The 24,716-nt window shown below is 35.4% G+C and overlaps 1 protein-coding gene across 9 annotated transcripts in view; it reads left to right on the forward strand.

The window, feature by feature from the left end:
* The window catches only part of PTPRK (protein tyrosine phosphatase receptor type K), a 571,158-nt gene that overhangs the window by 203,339 nt on the left and 343,103 nt on the right, over positions 1 to 24,716 (forward strand). The window lies entirely within an intron of this gene.

Raw genomic sequence — 24,716 nt, forward strand, 5'->3', positions numbered from 1 at the left:
TTTTGATTAATTAATTGAATAATGAATTAAATTTTGTCAATTAAATGACATGTAAATATAAGCCAAAAAGGATAAGTTATTCACAAAACCTTGGATGTTTATTTCAGAAATGATTCATTGAATTATGATTAAATCAGATAATCAATAGTGTCAGTACCTACTTTATGTTTCTGTGACCGAGTTTATATACTCTTAACAAAAAAAGGTTCATTTCCTAGTTTGGAGAGTTTGTTCAGTAATCCTACTATGAGGTTCAGTCCCTGGATATTGTTATTTCTTTAAAAGGTCAGTTTGGTGTTAGATCTTTAGATTTAAACTTTTAAAGGACTTGTTTATTTGTAGCTTATTATAAAGCCTAATGAGAATACATTTGTGTAAAAGTATATTTTATGATGGTCAGCAAGCAGTATATAAACTAATAGTTTTATTTCTGCCTTTTAAAAATGAATTATTTCTTTAAGTGAGGTTTGTCTTTATTCTTGAAGGGGAAAAAAGAAATGCTTTGCTTTAATTGCTTTATCTTGAGTTGAGTTTTCTGTTTTATTAAAATCCTCCTACATTGTAGGCATGGTTCCACAGGTAAGATTTTCAGTTCAATGTTATCTGTTTATTGAGTTTTCAATGGATTTTCATTAGGTACTAGTTGATTCTGTTATTCTGGAGCATAAGGATGTTTCTCTTCAGTCTGGGAGAGCCATCTGCTTTTTCAGGGTCCACAGCCCCAGGAGGGCTGCATGTATGATATGGTAGGTAGGTGGATGGGAGTGTGTAAAACGAATGCTAGAGCACTTGTTGCAAGATCAGTGGGCTCAACTCTGACAAAAGTGGGTTGATGGCTGTCATCGCCAGGCCACTCTCTCAATGCATTATCATTATACTGATTTCATGAGAATCTGTCATAGGAGCTTAACATAGCACTAGAAAGAAGTTCTGATTCAGCAGAATAAAATTATCAACAGAGTCAGCTTCCACAAAACAAATTAAAACCCCCAATAAAAATTAATCTAGCAGACTCATTAAAAATGTGGGTTTTGAAGTCAGATTGCCTGTATTCAACCCTGTTCACAACTTGTTTCCTGTGTAGATAGTTCTTTAAGGAATCAGACTGTCAGTTGTACTTTAAAACAACAACAATAACAACATAGAAGTAACTGTTGATAAATCCAGCAAGTAATATATCTATGATATATTTCTGTTTCCTGGTAACTAAGAAATAACATACATGTAGTTATTTTTTCTAAGTTGTTAAAGATCTATCTTTGAATCATTGATGTTAATAACATTATTTTCTTATGGCACTGATTACTGCGGTGTTAATTCTATTGTTAAGTTACAACACTTTGAACAGGATTAATAATTTTTTGTTCAGTCTCATTTTGCATGACAAAACCCCCTTCATTATATGTGCTTGTGGTGTATTTAAGCAAGAAGTGCAAAAAGTGCCTGGGTGAGTTTCAACCTGGCCAGCGACATCATTTTGGAGATGTTTTGTCAGAGAAAATGATGACTAAATAAATACATGGAAGCTATGGGTAAATGTCTCATTGTTGCAGATTAAAATTTGAGCCATAGATAATTTCTTAAGTGATTATTTTGCTCTCACACATTTTTCCTTAACCTGCAAAGCTTAATCAATGAGAGCAAACAACAGAGTACTTTTTATTCATGTGCTTAGTGCTCAGTAAATTACTTGATTGATGTTTTCATCAATTTAATCATTTAGATTATTAGTTGTACCTGTACATTAGTTATTAGAAACAACCAACATAACAAACTATATTTATGTGCTTTTTTTCTCTTGGAAAGTAACATGAAAAACATTAAATCTCCCATACATTTTGATAGCTTTCAAAGTCAAATCCTGTCAAGTGTTTGGTAAGTACTGGTTTGCTGGCAAAACATGGTAGAATTTTTTGATGGGTGTTTTAGGTGCTGATGTCTCTATATTTAAAGAGAAACTCAACTGCTTTAAATACCAGATATTGGAGGCCAGTTTTGAGATTCCATCAGGGAAATTTGGAGGCTTGATTTCTTTTCTTGTGTAAGAAAGGAACCACCTCCTATGTATACAGAGGTATGTGTCAGACTTGCTTTTTGGGGACAAACTTACCGGACAAAAGTTCCTTTTCTCTCTTATTAAGCCAGTTCAAATAGCTGGACAAATTTTCAGAAATATTTCATATAATTTTTGTTAAATTTTTAAGTAAAAAACTATTAAATAAATAATGTTATCCTTAGTGAAGAAACAAAACCATCTGACTGCCTTGACCATAAAACAATTTAGCTGTGAGCCCTGTGAAACAACTAACTTCATGTGTTGAACATCTTATTAGACTTGCCCAAATGAATTAACTTCAGAATGTGGACAGACTTAACCATGAATTGATCCATTGGATTTCATTATTTAGTATTTCATACTTTAACTTTGTTTTCATCATGATTTATGGAGATCTGTTTGTTCGTAAAATAATTGTTCTTCTTCAAGGCTTTTCCAACTCAGGAATGGGTGAGAATACTGGCTCTGTCGAGTAGCAGATTGTGTTTTTCATTCCAGCCATCTTTTAGCAAGTCAAGGGCATTCTTTGCCTTGACAACATTTTCGCAGAGGGATATGTTCAGTTGTAAATTATTCTTTGCTTTATCAATTCTAGGACTTGTCTCAATAAATTTCTCAATAATTAAAAGGCATATTTATTCTTAAGATTGGGGGAAAATTATGACAAAATGCAAATTCTGAAGTACTGCTTGCTTAGAAACTACCAGCTAAACTTCATAATATTGAAGTATGTGATATATTATATTAAGTAACATATGTTAAAAATACCTAGTTAAAAAAAGAATAGCTTTCAAAGGTCAATGTTATTGTGCTTTATGTTGTTTATTTTCGTAAGCTGTAGTCATTTTATTTTGTTCTTAGCCTTGATTGCATGGTGCTGTGGAAAAAAATAATAAATAAGTGCTATATTTTACTAGAGAAGCACAGATAAACGCTTTTGGAAGTTTAGAGAATAGAGAGATTATTCTTCTGTCCAGAAGAATCAAGGAAGAAACAAAAATTTGATGGAGGTTTGATATTTGAATCTTCTCTTGAAGATTGATGAGGAAGGATCAATGTACACAGGGTGAAGACTGCACAGAAAATCACAAAGGCAAAGTAATTTGAAATTGTAGTAGGTGTTGGGAGCCATTGACACGTTTAGTTCTGTTTTTCCTTTTTGTCACAGTAGTGATATAATCTTGGTCTGCTTAACAAATTTGCTAGTCATTGTCCATTTGTATTTTTTATTTAGTTTCTTCTTTTGAAATTTTTGGATCATTCCCTAACTTGTTGATATTAGTTGGCTTAGTGTGGTTCTTAAAGAATATCCCCATTTTCTTTTATTTTGAAAGCACGGCATTCTTTTCAAGTTTTTATTTATTGTAACATCTACTATTAGACATATACTGTGAGGTCACATCATGCTAACTCCTGGGGGTACACAGGCAAAGTCACTTTTCTCATGAAGTTTGCAGTCTAGCTTTGCACTGTAGAAGATAAAAATGTAAATCAGATGTTTGCTGTGCTCTTAAGGAGGCTAGTCCAGATGGGAAATGTGAGATATACATAGATATAACTTGAAATACCATAGCAATGGTTAAATGGCATAAGAGAGGTAAATATAAAATGTAGTGGGGAGAGCAAAAACAAAAGATAGTTTAGTTTCTAAAGTAATTTGAAGTAGAAATGAGACTAGAATTCTTTTCTGTCGATTCCTCTGTTCCTAGATGCTTTCTACTGCACTGTGTATTTTTTTGTAAATTACAATTACTTAGAGCCAGCGAATGTAAATTTTGCTTTTTGACATAATCATTGCAGTGATCCACTAACATATAAGGAACAAACTGTTTTTCACGTATGTTTTCAGAACAATCGATGTCTTTTCAGCTTAGTATACTAATTATAGAAATTATCATATTACATTTGTTTTAGTTGCTATGGTTGAAAGATGCTATTCTATGTATTTTATAGGCCACAAATAAGTACTGTAGATTCTTATATTGATTGCTAAATAGAAGTAAATAGGGAAAACCTCGCAAATCCTTAGGTATCATCTCCATGTTAAATTTCAGCTGAAGATCAGCATACCTCTAAAAGCATAATTTTCTCCACTCTGGAAGTCTGACCTGTCTTGTATTCATAAAACTAAGTTCTGCTTTGGGATTAAATCCATACTTTCTTACTGAACAGTGAGGTTGTTACTAAATGAGGCAGGCAGACTTACGTAACTTGCAAAACTATTAGTGGAAACCTAATCTGCTGTTTTCCATTAACTGGGTGCACATCATTAATCACAAAAATGATGCGTGATGAAAACTTCAGGGGTTTGGCCAGAAATTGGAATGTGATAATATAGCAGAAAGTTCCTTTTTCTCCCCCAATACGTGGAGAAACAAACACAACTTTTGCAATGCATTTTCTTCTTAGCATTTTCTCATTGGTTTGAAAAAAAAAGTAAGAATTGACAGGCACGAGATTTTCTGTTTTTGTCTCCTTTTAAAAGGGTTATATTAATGTATATTATATTGATATTTTGGCAGTAGAAAGACTGTTATACTCCAGAGATTCTACTGGCTTTGGATCTGAAAAGATTGGGGTTAAACCAAGTGACCATTTTTACTTGAATAAAAAGCCTCTAAAAGATTGATCTTCAGGTGCAGTAGCCTATGTAAGAAGAACATACTCATGAACCATCCATGCAAAGAGTAAAAACCATCCATGCAAAAAGTAAAAAGAGGGGATGTCCCTCCTCTGTCATAGCTCTCAAAACTCTTCCAACTTTTTGCTGATCTGCATTCATCCATATAGAGACCCACTTTACAAAGGCAAGCAGCAGGATTTTTTTTTCTCTGGATATATCATATAGAGGTAACTTCCTGCATAAGCATTGTAAGTAACTCTGCTCATGATCTTGTATAGCAGTGTTGCGGATATTGTTTGTTGTCTATTTATAAGTCATTCTCCTCGCTTTCTTTCACAGTGGCAGGAGTTCCAACCAGCTTACTTGCTTTCCCAGCTTTTTTGTAGGCAAGGATGGCTATATGTGACACAGTTCTGGTCAATTAGTTAGGAAAGAAAGTCTGCCAGGAAACTTCTGGGAATGATGTTACTCCCTGATCATAAAGAGAGTACTGTTGTATGAGAACATGGCTCTTGGTGCCATTGTGGTCATTTTGTAACTGTGAGTAAGGAAATAGCTGACAAACTGAGGGTGACAGAAGAAGGCTTTCAAGGAGCCTGAGTCCTATTCTCAAAGTAATAATAAATAATAATAATAATAATAAAACTATTATTTAAAGAATTTTTAGATAATATTCTCCTGTGTAGCCAAAAGCAATGTTATACTTCATGTTGTGTCTTAAGCTTTCGAGCAGTACTACCTGTCAGCACATACTGTTTGTGGGTAGCACATGTAAGACATATGGTAGAATTAAAAAAATATGTATCTTCCAATGAATGAAGCAATTTTTATTTTTCAATCTAGTTGGAGAGAGAAGACACACTTACATACTTGAAAATGTAAATAAGTCGGTAAGACAGTGGATCACTGACTACAGGGGCTAGAAAGGAAGGAAGGAAAGATGATCTATTTGGTATCTACTGTGTGTGGGATACTAGGCTGGAAACTTTCATGTTTGTCATCTTTTATTTGTATTAATATTTGAACGTGTGCAAAGTAAATGTTTCTTACCTTCATGCACAGTTGAAGTTGTGCTTATTTAGTGGTGGAGCAATATTATTTCTCATTTTTTGTCTTTAGTAAAATAGTATGATTTTTATGAGTTTGGTCTTTAGCTATATCAGTGACTTCTGAAGTTAGCCACAACTAGATAGACTTATTTTAGTTACGGCAACAGGATTTACCTAACATGGTCATTGTGGCGTATTTTTACACTGACAAAATACCTTTTATTTGATCACAATTCTCTTTTGTTGCAAATAGAGTACCCCAAATGGGTTGAGAAGGCCCTCATATTATTATAGTCATTGTTTTCTTAAAACTTAGAACCCTGTGAAGGTGACTTGTCTCTGGTTCCTGATGGTGATTTGCTTTTTTTTTTTTTTTTTTTTTTTTTTTTTTTTTTTTTTACAAAATGTCTGCTCTACTTTGACCTTAAATGGTTATTGACTTATGGTTGTGCAAATAAATTTTAACTGATGAACAAAAGAGTCCTGATAGTTAACAGAACAATTACTGTAAATATGTAATAAGCCTCTTTTTATTCTGCTCACTCATACCTGCTTTTATGTAGGGTGGTGGGAGCTGCCACAGTACCTTGCATTGTTTCTTTTGAGAAACATTTCCATAAATTAGTTCAATTCCCTTTTAGTAACTGATTGAAAAATAATGAGCGGTCAGGAGAAATAAGCATTGCTTGTTCAATGCATGATTTTTTCTTACTTAGGAGTTTGTCTTATCTAAGGGGAATGAGGAAGACAGATGCTAAAAGGAGCAGTGGAAGAGATGCCAGTTCTTTGCTTGTGTACTCAACTAGCACTCACTTCGGTTTGCTGAATCTGAAAAAATACATTTCTGATTTCTTGTTTTGCATACTTCTTTATTAATTATTTAGCATACATTCATCAGGCAGATAAATGTGAGAACCATTTCCTTCTAATCAGTTTAATGCTGTTTCTGACAATGCTATACCGTTTCATATAATACATGACAAATAGATAACAATTTAAAATTAATTTTTTCTTCAATTATGTTGTCTGCTGACTTTGATAGTTAATTGGAATTGGTCTAGTTTTAGGGCTTTCCAGTTTTTGAACAACTTGAATTTCCGTGTGAACTCTTTGTCCATTTTCATTTCAAAGAGTGATTTTTCTTCACTTTAGTCTACATATAATATGTGAACAAAATATTGGTGTTATAAGGGAAAAACAAAAATGAATATGTTTTTTATTTAAAAACATTTTATCTAAAAACTTTTGTGCTGTGGTGATTTCAGTTTCCATTCTTAGAAAATAAATACATTTTTAATTTGAGAGAATGTGGGAGAAGGAAATGTACAGCAAATGTCAGACATTTGTAGTCTTTTCAGTTTTATTATTCTTTACATAATATTACATAGAATCTAATTATTCTGTTGTTAGTAGGGTTAGAATATGAAGGAAAACAAACTTTGGACACTAAATTTTACTCATATAATCTAGTGGACAATTTATAGTTAATTTTAGCTGTCTTGATTTTCATAAGGTATTCTTAAAACTGTCATTATAAAACTAGCTACTACATGTTATTTCTGCATTTAATTATAAATAGTCATTGCACACACCACTGGAATTCCCTTATGAGAATTAGATTCTTAATATTCTTTGAATGATCTGTTAAAAAAATAATTCTTCTCAGCCCTCTGGAAGCAGTAAATCAATTCTCATTTTATGTTTAAAAATAAGGTCTATAGTCAAATTTATACCAAATAATAATTCAATAAAATAATAAAGAACAAAAAATTTCTAGTACCTAGAGACAAAGTTTGGTGCAAGCTTAAATATCTTTAGATCCTGACATTTTGCAACAACATCACAAATATAACAATTAGAAACAGCGTGGTTCTCTGGGCTTATATTTATTAAAAGACACTTTTGGTTTGGTTGTAAACTTTAGTAATATAAGACTTACAAAGAGATGAGTCAGTTTAGCTCCATAAACACCAAGATGAATTTCTGTGTTTTGTTTTTGGTTGTTGTTTGTTTGTTTGTTTGTTTTTTCTTTCATTTAACCCCCTCTTTCTGTGTCTTATGGGGATGGAATGAGACCCATTGTAAGCAGAACAATAAAGAGAACCAAATAATTGTTTTTCTGGTACATATATTAGACATTGTGACATGATGTGTGAGAATTAGAAGTAGAAGGTCTCCTTTTCTTTTCTTTTCTTTTTTTTTTTTTTTAATGGTGGAGAAAAACGTAGAGGCCATTTTGTGTATTGAGTAAAGGTTTGGATTAGTTGTCATGTGACCTGTGTTTACTATCCATTGTCACGTGTTCATGTCCATTCTGTCAAGGCCTCCTTGCTCATTGAGTGACTATGTTGTGGGACTTCTTGAGTTTCATTCAGTCCCTGCAAGATGGGATGATAGCTAGTCTACTGTGATTTATTAGGTTCACAAAGTTGTCTATTTAAGGCTCTTATTTAAAAATTACAGACACCAAATAGAGCTAATTAAGTAGGAAAGAGACAGAATTGAAAAGATTTGGGAATCACTCACAGCATTTAAGGGAAGAGGAATTCCCAGCCGAAAGAAGGCATAGGACCCAATTAGATCTGAATAAAACAGAAACACTTTCTCTCTGAAGGACTGCTGTACTGACTTATTTATTTTATCCATTTGGTGAGTGGTTATTGAGCAACCTAATCCATGCCAGGCACCCTTCTGGGTGCTGGGGTTGGACAGTGCTGAATAAGTCTCAAGGATCCTATAGTCCCAGAAATTCTACCCTAGGGGTCAGAGCTAGTGGGGGAGAAAATATGGATAAATAAATGAGAAAAAGATTAGAATACAATAAGTGCCAAAGAAATAATTAAAATTAAAAAAAATATGAGAGCAGAAGTCTTAGAAACTGCATTAGACCAAGTGGTCTAGAAAGAACTGTCACCTGGAGATCTGAATGAGAAAAATGAACTAGGCATGCAGAGATCAGGGGAAATACGTTAGAGAGAGAGAAAAACCAAGGACCTAAGTATGGAAGGAAATTGGCGTTGCAGAGGGACAGAGATTGGTACAGAGGTCAAAGGTTACCTGTTTCAAGATGAGATGGGCAGATTCCAGTTATGTAGAGCTTTACAATCTGAGGAAAGAATCCTAATACTTTCAGATAATTTTTATCAAGGGACCCTATTTACTCATTCTTAGTCTTATCTTGTATGTGCTTCCCATTTTTCTTTAGTCTTTTTTTACTGTTTACTCTGCTCCCAGCTCTGATTGTGTCTGATCTTGATAACGGTCATTTCCTATTTTCTCTCACCTTAAAATCTATTATAAGTCAATTACTTGTTGGGGGATGCTAATTTGCTGATATTGAGCTCCTCAGATTTTGCCAGTGTTTCCTTTAAAGTCAAAACACTCAGCCTTTGTTTGAGGTCCTTCATCATTTAGCGTCAGACAACTACTCCAATCTTTCTATCATTCTTTTTTTTTTAGGATGTAATGTATGTATGTCCTGAAATGGCTTTGTTTCTTCCTTTCCCTTGTCCAAGTTCTGTTTGTCCTTTAAGACCCAACTTTATGTCCACTTCTACCATGTAGTCTTTGCTTAACACCTCCACACTCAGTGGTCACTCCCTTCTCCTTGGATGTGTGTGGCCTGCATTGCTTATTAGACATTTTGCTTGTTATATGTATTTCAGGTATTTTTCATCCAATAGCATTATAGGCCCTCTTTTAAAAAGGTCTGGGTGTCCCATAAAGGCAAAATGACAATTAGGTGCTTTGCATTTCAGAAAGCAATTGTATAAATTTAAAAACTTCATTCTCACAATAGCACTGTGGGGTCACTGGGAAAAGTACAGCTATTTTTATTTTAGAGATAAGGGCTGAGAGAGGATAAGTGACTTGCTTAAGGTCATGTTTCTGGTGAGAATAGAGCTAGCTCTCCTCTCTCCTGTGAAATTCTAGTCCCTCTCTCCTGTGCCAGGCTGTATATTGGTGATGATTTTCCAGTCTTGGTGTCAAAAGAAAATTGGCTTGCTGATTAAGTATTCAATGATGGTATAAGAGTAAAGTTAGAATTATTTTATATCCATACACTTTCTCAGGGGTCTTATTCTTTAATATTATTTGTTAACGTTTCTTTAAGAACACTGAATGGTTTCATGGGTTGTGTATCCAAGAATTGATTGAATGTAGCTGAATACTTCATGGAATGCTCAGAACTTTGGTGAACTGAAGTTCAATTCATTTCCACAACCACATGCTGAGTTTTTACTACACGCTTAGCACTAGTCTGGGTTTGGGGACAAAACCAGCAAAAAAGTATGAAAACAATTTTATACTTTTCCTTAGGGAATATAAAATCCACTAAGACAATTGCCCATACATTGATAATTTTTAATGGAAAATAATGGTTAAATAAGACTTGGTTATACTATGATCGCTAACTCATAATATTTGAAAATGCCATAATTAAACAACGAGGGGAAGAAAGTCTTCTGAGAGAGATAAAACATCCACATTGGCAGCCTTGTATTTTGTTTCATTAAATGTTCAAAGAGTTGTTAGGGCTCAGAAAACAATCTCCAAAATGAAAGCATCCGGAGCAGTTTCAGAAATAAAAGTTTCTCTCTGACCTTCTCCTTCCCTCCTGTCTCTCACTTCTCCTACTCCCCCAAGGCTAGCCACTGAAACTATAGTTGGCTTCTACAGGAACCTCTTCCCCATGGCAGGGCATAGAAACCAGAACCTCTCTTTTTCTTCAAAGCCAGCCATAACACCTGAAAACAGTTGCTCTAACTTTCACCTGCCTTTCTGTGAAATAGCTGGCCACGAAGAAATTATCTGACCTATCTTGTTTGCATGTAGGTCAAAAGACCCAAATACTAGAAAGGGTCCTGCCCTGTACCCAGAAGGAAGAAATGCTGTACAAAGTGGCCAAGAAGAATGTGGACAGGCCTTGCTGGGTTTCCCCACCTCAGTCTACTAGCATTGATTAGATCATACTCTTCATGTGAAATCATATTTCTACATGGGTGTCCATACAACATTGAAACTAAGCATAAAAACTGATTTTTTGCCATAATTTTGGTTTTCCTTCTGAAGGCTCCTGTGTTGTGTAAACTATGATCAAATAAATGTGTTATGTTTTGCTCCTGTTAACCTGTTTTTTTTTTTTTTTTTTTTTTTTTTTTTGTGATAGGAGTGTTGGTCATGACCCTTAGATAGGAAGGAAAAGGATTAAAATATTAATATTGCGGAGAAAACAGTACTAATAAGGGAGCTCCAAGAAGGAAGAAACATGTGGGCTCTGGGATCCGATAAAAATTGACCTGGTACTCGAGAGGCTGAGGCAGGAGGATTGCTTGAACCCAGGAGTTCTAATCAGCCTGGGCAACATAGCAAGACCCTGTCTCTTAAAAAATTGAGCTACTGTGGTGGGCATAAAAATGGTGGGTGTGTAAAGGCAGGAGTAAAAGGCACTTGAGGTTTCCCAATTATAAGGCATAGATGGCAGTCTCAGGCAGTCTGAAATGAGAACGATCATACCGTGTAAGGGGACAGCCATACTGCTCTCTCTGGCCCGCATGGAGGGTCTTGAAATAAGGAGGGAAGGGGTATGCTGAATAAGTTGTACCTTATTGAGAAGTTTCCAAATCTGGGGTGGGAGATTTGTCTGTTTGACTCCTCGGTGCTTGGACCACTCAGAAGAGGCTAATCAGCAGAACAATGTGATGACAGTGATGATTTTTATAAGTCAATCTGACGACTGAATTTAGCAGATCAAAGGGGGCCCATAACACAGCATTTACTGGACATCCACACACTGTACAATTCAAACCCTCTCTGTACGAACTAGACCCATGAAGTTGCACTGTACACATTTTTAGATGATGACCTGTGGAGGGCAAGTCATATTTTTGTTACTTAGTTCCCTTTCTCTTGGGTAGAGAATTATTTATTTTGTTATGAAAGGTAATCAGGTTTTTGGCATACAAACTAATATTTTTTAAAAGTCTATTCAAAGATGATTTTGTCAACAGAATTGCTAAATTTTCTTCAATTTGTTCTTGCTGCTGGGATCCCAGGGGAACTTTCCCTCATAATAAAGGCTGAAGGATGTCCAGATTGTGCTCTTCTCCTCCATCTGCCTGTTAAGTCCTTAATCTCCTACACCTGGGTGTTCTAATCCTTTATTTGCTTTAAGTACCAAGTGGTTCCAAGTCGGACAAGTTCTATGTCCAGTGTGCCAAGTAAGATTCATTGTGCCATAGAAGGGCATGCTACTCCCCAAGATCTCCTGGAAAATAAAGTGGGTTGCTGTTCACAAATGGACCTGCTGGTTTTAATGCAGCCCAGTTAATAAATGTTATTCACTCAGCGTACAGCCAAGAGTACCCCATTGATTGGCAGCAGGAAGCTCCTTGTTCATGTTGAGAGTTCCTTTTTGCGGTGCCGCTTGCCTCTGAGAATTGTCAGTGGGTTGCCTTCACAGTGCAGCAAAAGGTCCTTTCTACTTTTTCATTGCCATTTGCTTCCCAATTTGGAGCCAGTTGAGTTATTTAGTTATGGGCCTGAGTTGTGTAAGGTACAGCATTTTAAAATGAGTTTGTTTCTGGATCTTCCTTGTTCAGAGTTCTTTTTTTTGGAAAAACATCAAGCAAAGGATACAGAAGGCAACATTATCCTCTGCTTCTTAGTTATCACTCTAACTGAAATTTAGTGGACTACCCTTGTCAAGAGGTTATGCCCTGTATTGAGTTTCAGCCTTGGGTCTCACTCTAGTTCAGAGAGAGCTCATGTTGCAGAAACAATCCTCTCACCTCAGCTAATAAATCCTCCTAACAAATCATCTCTACACCCATTGAGACCATGTATGTCTATCAGCTATCTTATGGAGTGACCAGAAATCAGAGAGAAAGAGGACTCAATCTATTTCCCCTGTTATCTAAGTCAAAACTTGGTCATCTATAACTAACTGAATAAAACATGTGCTTGTTGGGTGAAGACAGAGTAGCTCACTAAGCTTACAAAAGAAAGATATAAGAGAAAGGCTCTTCATTGTCCAGTACCTTTGCATTTCTGATTAGCCTTCATACAAATGGAGGGCATTTTTTTTGTAGGCACTGAGACTGGAACTTTTCATATTATTTTTCAATCTTATTACCTCTACTACAAAGAGAGTGGATTAGGGAGATTATTTAAACCATTATTTGTGATCATATTGTTGGGAGGGAGTGAACTGGTACCAACGAGAATTGGAAATTTTCTATAAAAATGGTGTTAATTTATTAACCATGAGAAGGAGAAATTTAAAAACCTGAATATTTTAACTCAGAGGGAATGGTGTGGAAAATATGAATTAGAGTGGCATTTGTAGTTCTTATTACAACCTGGCTACACAAAATTATTTAATTCTTAAGTGTTTTTAAGGTTCTCTTCTGTAATATAAAACAAAGAGTCTGATGTGAAGTTATTTCAGCTGCTGATGTAACAGACTTTGGCGGCAGTAACTCCAGTGAGGGGAGGTCAGCAAGCTGCTTTATGTAGCAGCTATCACACTTCAGCATGGCCATTGCCTTGTGTAGGGTCCGAACCGTGGTTGCAGACCAGGACTCCTGTGTCTGGTCTCTAATGCTTCCCTACTGTCTAGATGATCTCATTGATTTTTGATTACTCCTGGACTCTAGGCTCTCCCACCCCTCTCTGCCTTCAGCTTTGTTCCAGGAAATCCCATTTACACCCTAACTTTCACTTCCCACTCCTCTTCCAAGAGGAACTATGTCCCTATTAGGAAAAGATTTTGTCCTTGCACCAGAGGTTAAGAGAATTGGAGAGTAGGAGAGGTGATGCCTGTACCATGTCTTTTAGTTGGTCTCAATTTTTAAAAAGGTCTAGTGAATGTTCAGTTGGATTAGACTGTATGGTAAGTGAAAAAAGAATGAGAAATGTTAAATCTTTGAACTAAGAAGTTGTTCTCTAGCAGGGTTGTAATTGATAACCTATTGACTTGACTACTGAGTGGTGAGGCATTTAATGTAGAGAATAGCAACTCTATCATTTACAATATAATTTATTTAAAAGTGGCATGTAACCTTAACAGTGATCTGCCTTCTCCTGCATCTTTGATTCTTTTCTCCAGGCCTACTCCAGTGTACACCATGTGTCCACTGATGCCTACCTGTCTCTCTGCAAATATGTAAAGGTTTCATTCAGCTGCAAAACTTGTTGAAAGTTTATGAAACTTATGAAGAATTGATGTCCAGAAGGACAGTGAAAAACTTTGTCCTGTCTTTCTGGATATGTGTTCTTCATAGCTAGACTTCGTAGGGTGGTTTTTACTTAATGCTTCTAGTTCCTTTCCAATTATTGTCTTGTAACTTGGTTGCTATTCCTTTCACACACCTGAAAATTTCTGTCTTCTGATGAGATATCTCTGACTTTTCCCAAGTCTTTATTCCCCTTGTCTTCCATGTAATGTTTGAGATTATTGGACTCTCCTTCCTTCCTTAGACCTAAAAGCCTGTACTACCCTTTATTTTTTGGTAAACTTTTTTGATCATTTTTTCTTTTTTCTCCTTTTTAAAAAAATTTCCTCTAAATACAAGCAGTTCATGTATTCAGTTTTCTTTTATTAATATTTATTTTTGGTGAAATATTTTATAATACATGACTAATCAGGAAATATAAAGAATAATAATATATCTATGTTTTATGGAAATCAACTTAATCTCACCAGAACTTCTTAAAAGTTTCTCTCCATTAAAACTTTCCTTCTATACCAAGGAATGTAGTATTTTGAAGGTTTTGTTCATCATTTTGTTTCTTTTTTCTTTAATTTACTTTAAACAAATATTTTGTTTTATACAATTAACAAATGCTTTATAAATGATATCATGATTTGTATATTTTTTTTGGCTACTCGATTTTTTTTCCCAGTCAACATCCAGGATTTTTATGTAGTGGTAATCATTTTTTCAGTGTTGTATAGCATTCTATTTTTGAATAAGCTAAAATTGATTATTCAGTCATTTGTCTATGGATATTTGGGTTGTTTCCTGGTTTTCTAGTGGTAATATTTTAAAAAATATTGTTATGAGCATTCACGTACATGTGTATGATATTGCTAAGTAGTGATATTGCTAAGGCATGTGGTTTATGTATTCAACTTGATAAGTTGACTCTAAGTTGTTTGCCAAAATGATTGAACAATTGGCATTCCAGTTGGCACTATGCATTTCTATCGATGCATATGCTGAATAACCCTTGGTATTTATTTGCACATTTTCAGATGGTTTTTCCTATTAAGTAAGGATAATATTGTGGTCCAAATTTGAATTTTTTCTAACTATCATTGAGGTTAGCATGTTTTCAAGTATTTGTTGTTTGTGTTTCTACTCCTGTCAGATTTTCATTTATGTCTTTTGCTCAGTTATCTATTGGTTTATCTGTTTCTTATCAATTGGGAAGCCTTCTTTTCTAGTCTAGATAGTAATCATTTGACAATAATACATGCTCGTCTTAGCTTGGGCTTATTTTTTCACTTTCTTATAGTTCTTTGGACGAAAAGCCTTAATTTAAATGTTGATGATTTTATTGATTTGTTTTTACTTTACAAATACAAAAAAAGTGACTTTGTTAAGAAGCCCTTCCTAACACTGAGTTTATTTTATTTTATATTTCTTCTAAAAACTTTATGATTTGCCTTTCAAATTTAAATATTTGATGACTTTGGGTTTGATTTTATATATAGCCTAAAGTAGGGTCTTTTATGATACTCTTCCTTAGTGCTGGGTTCATGCATGTACATTTTTTCTGTGTCTTTTTCTTTGTCTCTCTGTGTCTCTGTCTTGTATGTGTGTGTCTATGTGTGCATGTGTGGGTGTATATATATATATGTATATATGTGTGTATATATATATTTTTTCTTCTGAGCTCTGAGCCCTGTATCTGCCTGCTAGAAATTTCTATGTTGATGTATATCACCTTAAATTCATCATATCTAAAATAGAACCAATTTCTCACACTTTCTTACTCCCCTTACATCTGACTGGGATCCAGATTCTTTAAACATGTCCATTGAAATGAGTTTTTATCCGATAGTTTTTTATTCCTACTACCACCCTATTTCATGCCATGTCCTGAACCTCAGACCTCTGAAGTGTTTCAAGTATACTTCTTGCACCTCTATTTTCCCCACACAGATCACGTATAACTGACACCATATTAGTATTAATTTTTCTGAAGTAAAACTTTGATTCTTTTAATTTTTTTCTTTTGAGACAAAGTATCACTCTGTTGCCCTGTCTGGAATGCAGTGGTGCAGCCATAGCTCACTGCAGTCTCCAACTCCTGAGGTCAAGTGATCCTTCCTTCGTCAGCCTCCCGAGTGGCTGGGACTACAGGCACATGCCACCACACACGGCTAATTTTTAAAATTTTTTTGCCGAGATGGGGTGTGCCTATGTTGACCAGGCTGGCTTTGAGCTCCTGGCCTCAAGTGATACTCTCGCTTCAGCCTCCCAAAGTGTTAGGGTTACATGCATGAGCCACCACACCTGGCTGATTCTCTCAAATGAAAATAACATTATTAACTCCTCTTTGTCATGATAAAGTGGCTGGTCCCTAAGGCTCTCTCTGTTTCTTGTCTAGCCCCAGTTCTGTTTTATAACATCTGCCTTCTTAGTTTCTCTTTAAATTATGTTGTGTTTTTGTTTTCACTTATTAGCTTATTCCAGTGTATCCATTGCTCTACTTCCTGGCAAATAGAAATCCAATCCATTCTATCATTCTTTTGACATTCATGATTCATTGAGTTATAACCTTCTTGAATGTTTTTGGTGAAATAAAGGCACAGATTCTTATATTGTCCTTCATTCCCTGATATGGTTAGGCTCTGTGTCACCACCCAATTCTCATCTTGAATTGTAGTCCCCATAATCTCCATATGCCAAGGGCGGAACAGGCGAAGATAATTGAATCATGGGGATGGTTTCCCCCACGCTGTTCTTGTGAGAGTGAGTGAGTTCTCAAGAGATCTGATGGTTTTATAAGAGGCTTCCCCCTTCACTTTGTTCTGCCGCCCTGTGAAGAAGACACCTGCTTCCTCTTTGCCTTCTGCTGTGATAGTAAATTACCCAGTCTTGGGTATTTCTTCATACCAGGGTGAGAACAAACTAATACATACTCTATAGCATCCATCATAATACCTAGCACATAACAGATAACTAATAAATACTGAGGGATTGATTAGTAGAAGGATACTGGTCTTATTCAATGAAATTGTATTTGGGTTCTTCTGGGCGAATTCTTTTAATAACAATTCATTTGTGTAGTTAGAGTTTAAAATATGCTATTAATTTTATTATGGCAGAAATGAAACATTTGAGTTTTACTTAGCATAATTGACAAATTCTATATCTTTCTGAAAGATCCAATTTTCAACCTGCTTGGAGAGCCTGTCTTTCCTAAATTACTTGTTTTTTAGATGTTAACTGTAAATGTTTCATTTCTATAGGTTTTCTTGATTTTGTTTCTTTTTGTATGTTTCTTGACTTTCTCAGCCAGAGAAAAGTAATGCTACCATAGCAATAATACATTTAGGTTCTAATAGACTTGTTTTCTTACATTTCCATTTTATATAAACAAGGCAAGTCAAGTACCTAGACTAACTATTCAAGCCTGGTGTGTTTATGAACTCTCTGTAGAAAAAAGGAAACTTAAATCCTCTAAGCTACTAATGATGTAGAAGGAGAATCCAATATTATTTGGTGATTCATGTAAAGAAGAAAAATAAAGGAAGGAGAAAAATCTGGTTAAAACCACTTCCATTAGTCAATGTTATTTCAGATATTAATTGGTCTGCACTAAAATGACAGTGATAAACCAATGAAATGATGACTGTGAAAAGGGAATTCTTCAAAAATCTAGTAAAAAGCATATCGACTCTTTCTTGTCTTCTTTTTCAAACTTACTGTTTAGGTCATCTTTATAGCATTCAAGAAAAGAATACTTGGGTAGAATAAAGAGCTATTTTTATCTTCAGAAAAAAATTATTTAAGAAATATGGAAGTAACAAAATAGGCATGACAGAGAACTGCCATTTGCCAATGCTTTTTGAGCAGCATGCTGGTATATAATCTATTTCTTCTTCTTCTCCTTCTCCTTCTCCTTCTCCTTCTCCTCTCCTCCTCCTCCTCCTCCTCCTCCTCCTCCTCCTCCTCCTCCTCCTCCTCCTCCTCCTCCTCCTTCTCCTCCTCCTCCTCCTCCTCCTCCTCCTTCTTCTTCTTCTTTTCTTCTTCTTCTTCTTCCTTTTTTTTTTTTTTTTGCGATGGAGTCTAGCTCTGTCGCCCAGGCTGGAGCACAGTGATGCGATCTCCGCTCACTTCAAGCTCCGCCTCCCGGGTTTACGCCATTCTCCTGCCTCAGCCTTCTGAGTAGCTGGGACCACAGGCGCCCACCACCGCGCCGGGCTAACTTTTTGTATTTTTTTTAGTGGAGATGGGGTTTCGCCGTGTTAGCCAGGATGGTCTCGATCTCCTGACCTCTTGATCCGCCCACCTTGGCCTCCCAAAGTGCTGGGATCACAGACGTGAACCACCGCGCCTGGCCTATAATCTATTTCTTAAGCTGCCATGGTGAGTTGGAGTGCCTTGTTTCTCACAAGTTTTGTTTTATTAAAAAAAAAAAAAAAAAAGAGTTTCTTGTCTCTTTTCTCTTCTAGGTTTTATCAGTCTGTTACTGTCTTCCTAGCAGGACTAGGGAGCATATGCTGTGATAGTATGTGAAAATGAACTCCTTGGGAATTTAGCGTTCTTCTGAATTCTCTTGAACAAATAAATCTGGAGATGCTTTTCTTTGTGCACAGTTGCATTTCTTTAAGCAGGTAATACTGGTTATTAAACTTAGCAATTAGTAGAGTTATATATGTTTTAATGTGAAGGGTTTTAATGATTATTTTCTCTAACAACCTGATTTTAGAGACTCCTAAGAAGCCACTTGATTTGTATGTATCACACACAGAAAGGATTCTTAGTGAGCCTTTCCATTCAGCTACTTTCAAAAAACTTAAATGTTTTATGCATTTTGCAAATAACTTTTTCTCCTGTAGTCCAACCAAAGGGGTGTTTTGTATATATTTATCATTTACATCCATTGAAATTACTTGTTCTGTATGATATAATGAAACATGGGTAGTTATTTAAGCTAAAATATAGTTGGTAAAGTTGGGCCTCCCTGATGTTAAATGCTACCACCTTCAGTGGTGACATTAATGAAAGAAAACTTGTTAATTTGTGAGTTATTCTAAAATACTTTCTCTCATAAAGAAGTTGTGTTTCTCCTTCTAACTAGTATACCTAGGTTTTGCTTGGCAAGACTATGTGGAAAGAGGTCTTATGTCACCCCAGCTTAACAGTGAAGAACAGAAGGCGCTGGTGTGGCTATCTTGGTCTTTTTAGGTAAATCACAGGCAAAATATGGAGCACATTTAGAATAATGTTAATGCTCCAAAATTGCGTAAGTCATGGGGTCCAAAATTACTTAAGTTGTGGGGCTGTGGCACAACCATCTTCTTCCATGATTGTGTTTCAGTCTGACTGCAGTGTTGCTTTTGTCTTCATAAGGTAAACTCCTCTGTTGTTTCAACAGGTATCTAGACTTCAAATAACTGTTAAATGAGTGTTGTAATTAAGATAATCAGCCCTTGGAACTGCAATCATTGTGAAAATTGTAGGTTCTTTAAATTCTATGTAAAAATAGTCTAAGTGCTTTAAAGAAAAACTTTTCATTTTAAAAACAGAAATTTGCTTGTACAACTTATTTTAATGGAATAAAATTAAGCAACAAATCTTCATTCCACAGCTTTAACAAGTCTTGTAGCTTAAGATAATCAACTATAGCAGGTATTATTTTAAGATATTGAGGTAGCAAAGAGTCCTATCTACTTAGAGAATGTATGATTTATAACAGAATACCATGCACTAATATTGAACAGCATCAACCCGTATGAAATCATTTCATTACAAATGTAACCTAGGCAGTAGAATGGAAGAGAACTGATGAGAAATATGTAGGACTAATACACTAAGGGATATGATCTCCAAGTGTTTATTCTCTGTCTTGCTTCTCACCTATAGGGCCGCTTTCACTCCCTAAGGGCTTCTCAAAGACTGACAGAGACCTCAACTCCTTAAAGCAAAGCCAGTACTATGGATTCATAGGAAAACTTCCCAGAGAGTCTAAGGGGTAGAGTTTAGTGGAACAAAAAGGACGACCAGCTTTGGAAGCTGTAGTTAGGAATGGGAGAGAACAGGCAGAGCTGGAGTTAACCTGCTGATTTAGAGACTATAGGTCAGAGATGAGGATGGAAGACCTGAAATACTGGTGATGTAGACGGAGTGAAGTCAATTGATTGCAGAAATGGTTTGGAGATGGAACTGATAGGAGTAGAAAGTCACTGGCATGTGAGTTTAGGGAAGGAAGGAAGAGATGTCTGATTTTCTAATTGTACAAGTGTAGTGAATAATGATGTCATTCATTGATACATGAGTTATTTGAGAGGAGACAGATTATGTATGTGTGTGTTTTGTGTGTGTGTTTTGTGTGTGTGTGTGTGTGTGTGTATGTACACTGTGAGTTATGGGGTTGAAGATGCTGGTTTAGGTGACTATGGATATTGACTCAAAGTTTGAATATCTTAAGGGTTAGGAGAAAGATCTTAACTAAGGAGCCATTAGCATAAAGATACTGATAGAAGTGAGAAGGAGCTAGTATTGCCTAGGAAGAATAAATAGAGTATGAAAAGGGCAAATGAATATCAACATTTATGATAGTCTATAGAAGAGCCAGAAAATTGAGCCTTCAAAAGGGGCCAGAGAAGCAAGATATAACGAGTTAAGTACAAACCACAATATTGAGTGACAGGAAATTTAAAGGAAGAGAATGTTTCAAGAAAGGAACAGGTAAGACTGACAAATCCTACAGAAATCTCAAAGAAGTTAAAATTTAAAAGATTTATTGACTTTAGCCTAGAAGACTGGTTTTAACTTCTTCCAAATGCATGTTTTGGGTAAATAAACAGAGCAAAGGAAGTATAGCTAGTTCTGACGCAGATGATATTCTGTTTCTTTCCTGGCTTTTTTTTTTTTCTTCTTTGAGAAGGAGTTTCCCTCTGTTGCCCAGGCTGGAGTGCAGTGGCTCACTGCAAGCTCCGCCTCCTGGGTTCATGCCATTTTCATGCCTCAGCCTGGGACTGGGTGCCTGCCAGCATGCTTAGCTAATTTTGTTTTTGTATTTTTAGTACAGACGGGGTTTCACCATGTTAGCCAGTATGGTCTCGATCTCCTGACCTCGTGATCCACCAACTCCGACCTCCCAAAGGGGCCACCTCACCCGGCCCCTTTCCTGGCTTTTTATGATGAGCTTTTCTGGTTTGTCTTTGGTTAGCTTTTTTGTTTCTTTATTTGTAATTTAGTATCAGGAGCTTACAATAAAGTTATCTCTATTATATGCTATTCTTAACAGAAGAACAGTTTTTGAATGTGCTGCAAAATAATCTACCTAAAGCAGGCAAGACAATGTAAATCATTTTATTTTCGCTTGTATAGATCCATGACGTAAATCACTGAGGTAATATCCTCATCCTAAAAGGAAAAGTAAAGTAACATAGTCTTCCAGCGTGGAAGAAAGGCAGTCTAGTTATCAAATAATATATCAGCAATGATGATCTCCAACTCTAAAGTAAACTCAAACAGTGTGTATAGTCAGATGAATTAAAACCATATATTCATTTAGTATATGTGATAATTAGATGTGCATTTATAGAATTGCTTTCTTCTGAAAAGGAAAAAAGACTCTTTTTATAATGTAAATAAATTAATGTTATTTTAATAGTGAAGATACTATATGCCTGAAATTTTAATGTACTTTAAAAAATTGATTGGATCATAGTGTGAAATCACATGTTAGTGATTAATATTAATGCACGTGCTTAACAGTTATCTCAGCTTCTTACATGTTATCTTATATTTTAAAGTAAGTAACAAGTACAATACAAAATTTACCGACACTCCAATGTGATACATACTTTTACCTATTTATTTTTTTAATTAAGAGAATATTGAAAAAACATCATTTTGGTTTAAGCATTTGAGCAAACAAAATAAAATTTCTAATTTTAAGATTTAAAATAGATAATGTATGAGTAAAAACTTCATTTTGGGAAAAAATGAATTGTATTAAAAGAAATACTGAAATTTTTTACAGTTGGACAAATTGCTGTATTTTTGTGGCTTTATTAAAAATAGAAATAGTGATATCCACCCTCCATTAAGGAAAACTTTCACTTGTTTATTCAAGAAGTATTTTTCAAGTGTCTTCTTCATGCCAGGCACTATTTTCAGTACTTAAAGTGTAACAATAGATCAGAGAAACAAGTCTTGACTCTGAAAAAGCTCTTCTGTTGGGGAAGGTGGTTACAAACCAAGAGCAGTTAACATTGTAAGTAAGACTAAATGGTAGTACAGCTGTGGAAAAGAAGATAGAGCAGTGTGGTGGGGGTGGGGGGTGTATGTTGAAATCTGGGAGGTAAGAACTGATTGTAATTTTAAATTGAGTAGTCTGAGTGGGCTTCATTGAGTTGATTCTTGAGCAAAGATATAAAGAAGACGAGGGTATATTCTGAATAGATATCTACCAGAAGAGCCAGGGCAAAGGCCCTGTGGTGGAAGCATGCCTGTCCATGGGTTGCAAGGAATCACTGTGGCTAGATGGGAGCAAGAAGGGGAGAGGAGAAAGAGGAGAAAGAGGTTAAGTCAGGGAGGGAATTGAGCCAGGTCACTTAGAAACTTGTTTTGCTTCGAAGGACTTGTCCTTGACTCAGAGGCCGTGGAGAGTCATTGGAAGCTTTTGAGTAGAGAGACTTGCTAGGAACTTGATTTCAGTGATGTTAATCGTTTTTTATGTTCTTTAGAGCACACTCTGTAAGGATGTAAGTCTAAACTTTTCTTTCTTAGCCTTTGCAACAGTAAGCTATACAGTTACAGTGTAGCCTACTGGCCATGAATAGAATTGCTATGTGACTTTATAGTGTCCTGAAGTTTAAGGTGTATTAGCTCTGCATATGTCCTGTTTCCAGAATCTTAAAAATTTAATTTTGGAGAATCAAGGTTTATTTAAAATAATCACTGTAATAGGTAGATGTGGAAAACTAACTTGCCTAAGGTTACTGAACTGGATTTACCAGAGGTAGAGTTAGGGTTTGGGTCTCCTGACTATAAATGAGAATGAGAAGCAAGAACCAAAAAGTATCAACCCTGATCAGATTTGTATTTTCTGCTTTACTTATTTTGTACCAATCAAGGCTCAGTTTTCTCCACTGAAATGACATTGCTGCATCTTTTACACATTTCTTTGGCCAGGTGTGAGTAGATCATTGTTTTTACTACTTAGTATTACTTTTTAATTACTAGGTAAAGAAATCCATCTTCCTTTTCCTTCATAGTACCAATTTTAAAAAAACCTTGCTTTGTACTCACCTGAGAAATACTTGTAGTCCATTTCCAGCCTATGGTTTTTCCATATCCTGTAACAAAGTTTGGCAAATTACCACCAGCAAGTCAAATCTGTCTTGTGGCTTGTTCCTCTCTCATGATCCAATAATGGTTTTTATACTTTTAAGTGGTTGGAGGGGTAGGAAAGAGAAGAATCATACTTTATGACCCATTAAAATTATATGAAATTTAATTTTGGTGTTCATAAATGAGGTTTTATTCGCATATAGCCGTGCTCGGTCCTTTACCTATTGGTTGTGTAGTTTGTGGTGCTGTCAGGCTACAATGACAGAACTCGGTACTTGTGACAGAGAGCGTATGGCCTGAAAAGCCATAACTATTTTCTATTAGGCTTTTTAGGAAAAAGTTTGTCAACCGCAGTTGTCCTAGAGCAATGCTTCTCAAGCTTTACTATGAATAGATTGCCCAGGAGACGTGTTAAAACTCACATGCCTAGGCATCACTTCCAGATACTCTCATTTCATCAATATAGGATGGAGCCGGAGACACTGCATGCTACCAAACTTTAATTCACAGATGATGCAGAGCCTGCCTGATGCAGACTGAGCACTGCCCTGACATGAGCTTTCTGGAACTTCTTGTCTATCTTAGCTTATCTTGCCCCATCTTACAGTAATTCATTCATTTTGAAGGAAGAAGGTCAAAAGGTTTTCTCTGAATTAACCTTATAGAAGTCGAGTCCAAGCAGTGAACTTAATCCCAGCATACTGAATCTTAGAAATTTGTTCTGATTATAGATATACTTAACATATATCTGAGTGTATTTGAATATAAAAATATCCACTCTTCCTTTTCCAGTCTTTCCTTCCTACGTAAAATCTACTTGATACTCTTGTTTATCCTTAGGCGTCTTTGAAGAAACCTTCCTGTTTTATACAAATGATGATTAGTCACATTAATAATATTTTACACATTAATTTTCTCAGTGATCTCTTCCTTATCTAGGGAAGCTTTTTTTTTCTTTTTAACAGTTAGAACAGCCGATACTATCAAGTTTTTTAAAAATTATTTTAAACTTGAAGGACAATAGTTTGAAAGTATTCATATGTTGACACATAGTTTATTGCATAGTTTGTATTTCAAATGTAAGTTAATCATACAGTTAAATTTTGAAAGAGAATCACATATTACTGACTTAAGGATTTCCAAACCGTATAATGGAATCACATGTACAATTATGTATCTGTTTATGTGGAAACAGATATGTTTATCTGTTTCCTTTTTCATACTGTAATTCTAACCATATGTATTTTTTAATTACTCTGGCTTTGTTCCTAAAAGTCTATGGTTTCTTTTTGAGTTGGTCAGCCCTCTGTTCTTTACTCATATTTACAAACTTATCATTATGTCTACATTCACAAGTTATTTAATAAAACTTATTTGAATTTGTGATAAAGCAGAAGTAGAATGTATATTATACACATATTATAAAAACTTTGCACTTAGCA

Source organism: Rhinopithecus roxellana, chromosome 4 (assembly GCF_007565055.1).
Source record: "Rhinopithecus roxellana isolate Shanxi Qingling chromosome 4, ASM756505v1, whole genome shotgun sequence".
NCBI lineage: Eukaryota > Metazoa > Chordata > Mammalia > Primates > Cercopithecidae > Rhinopithecus > Rhinopithecus roxellana.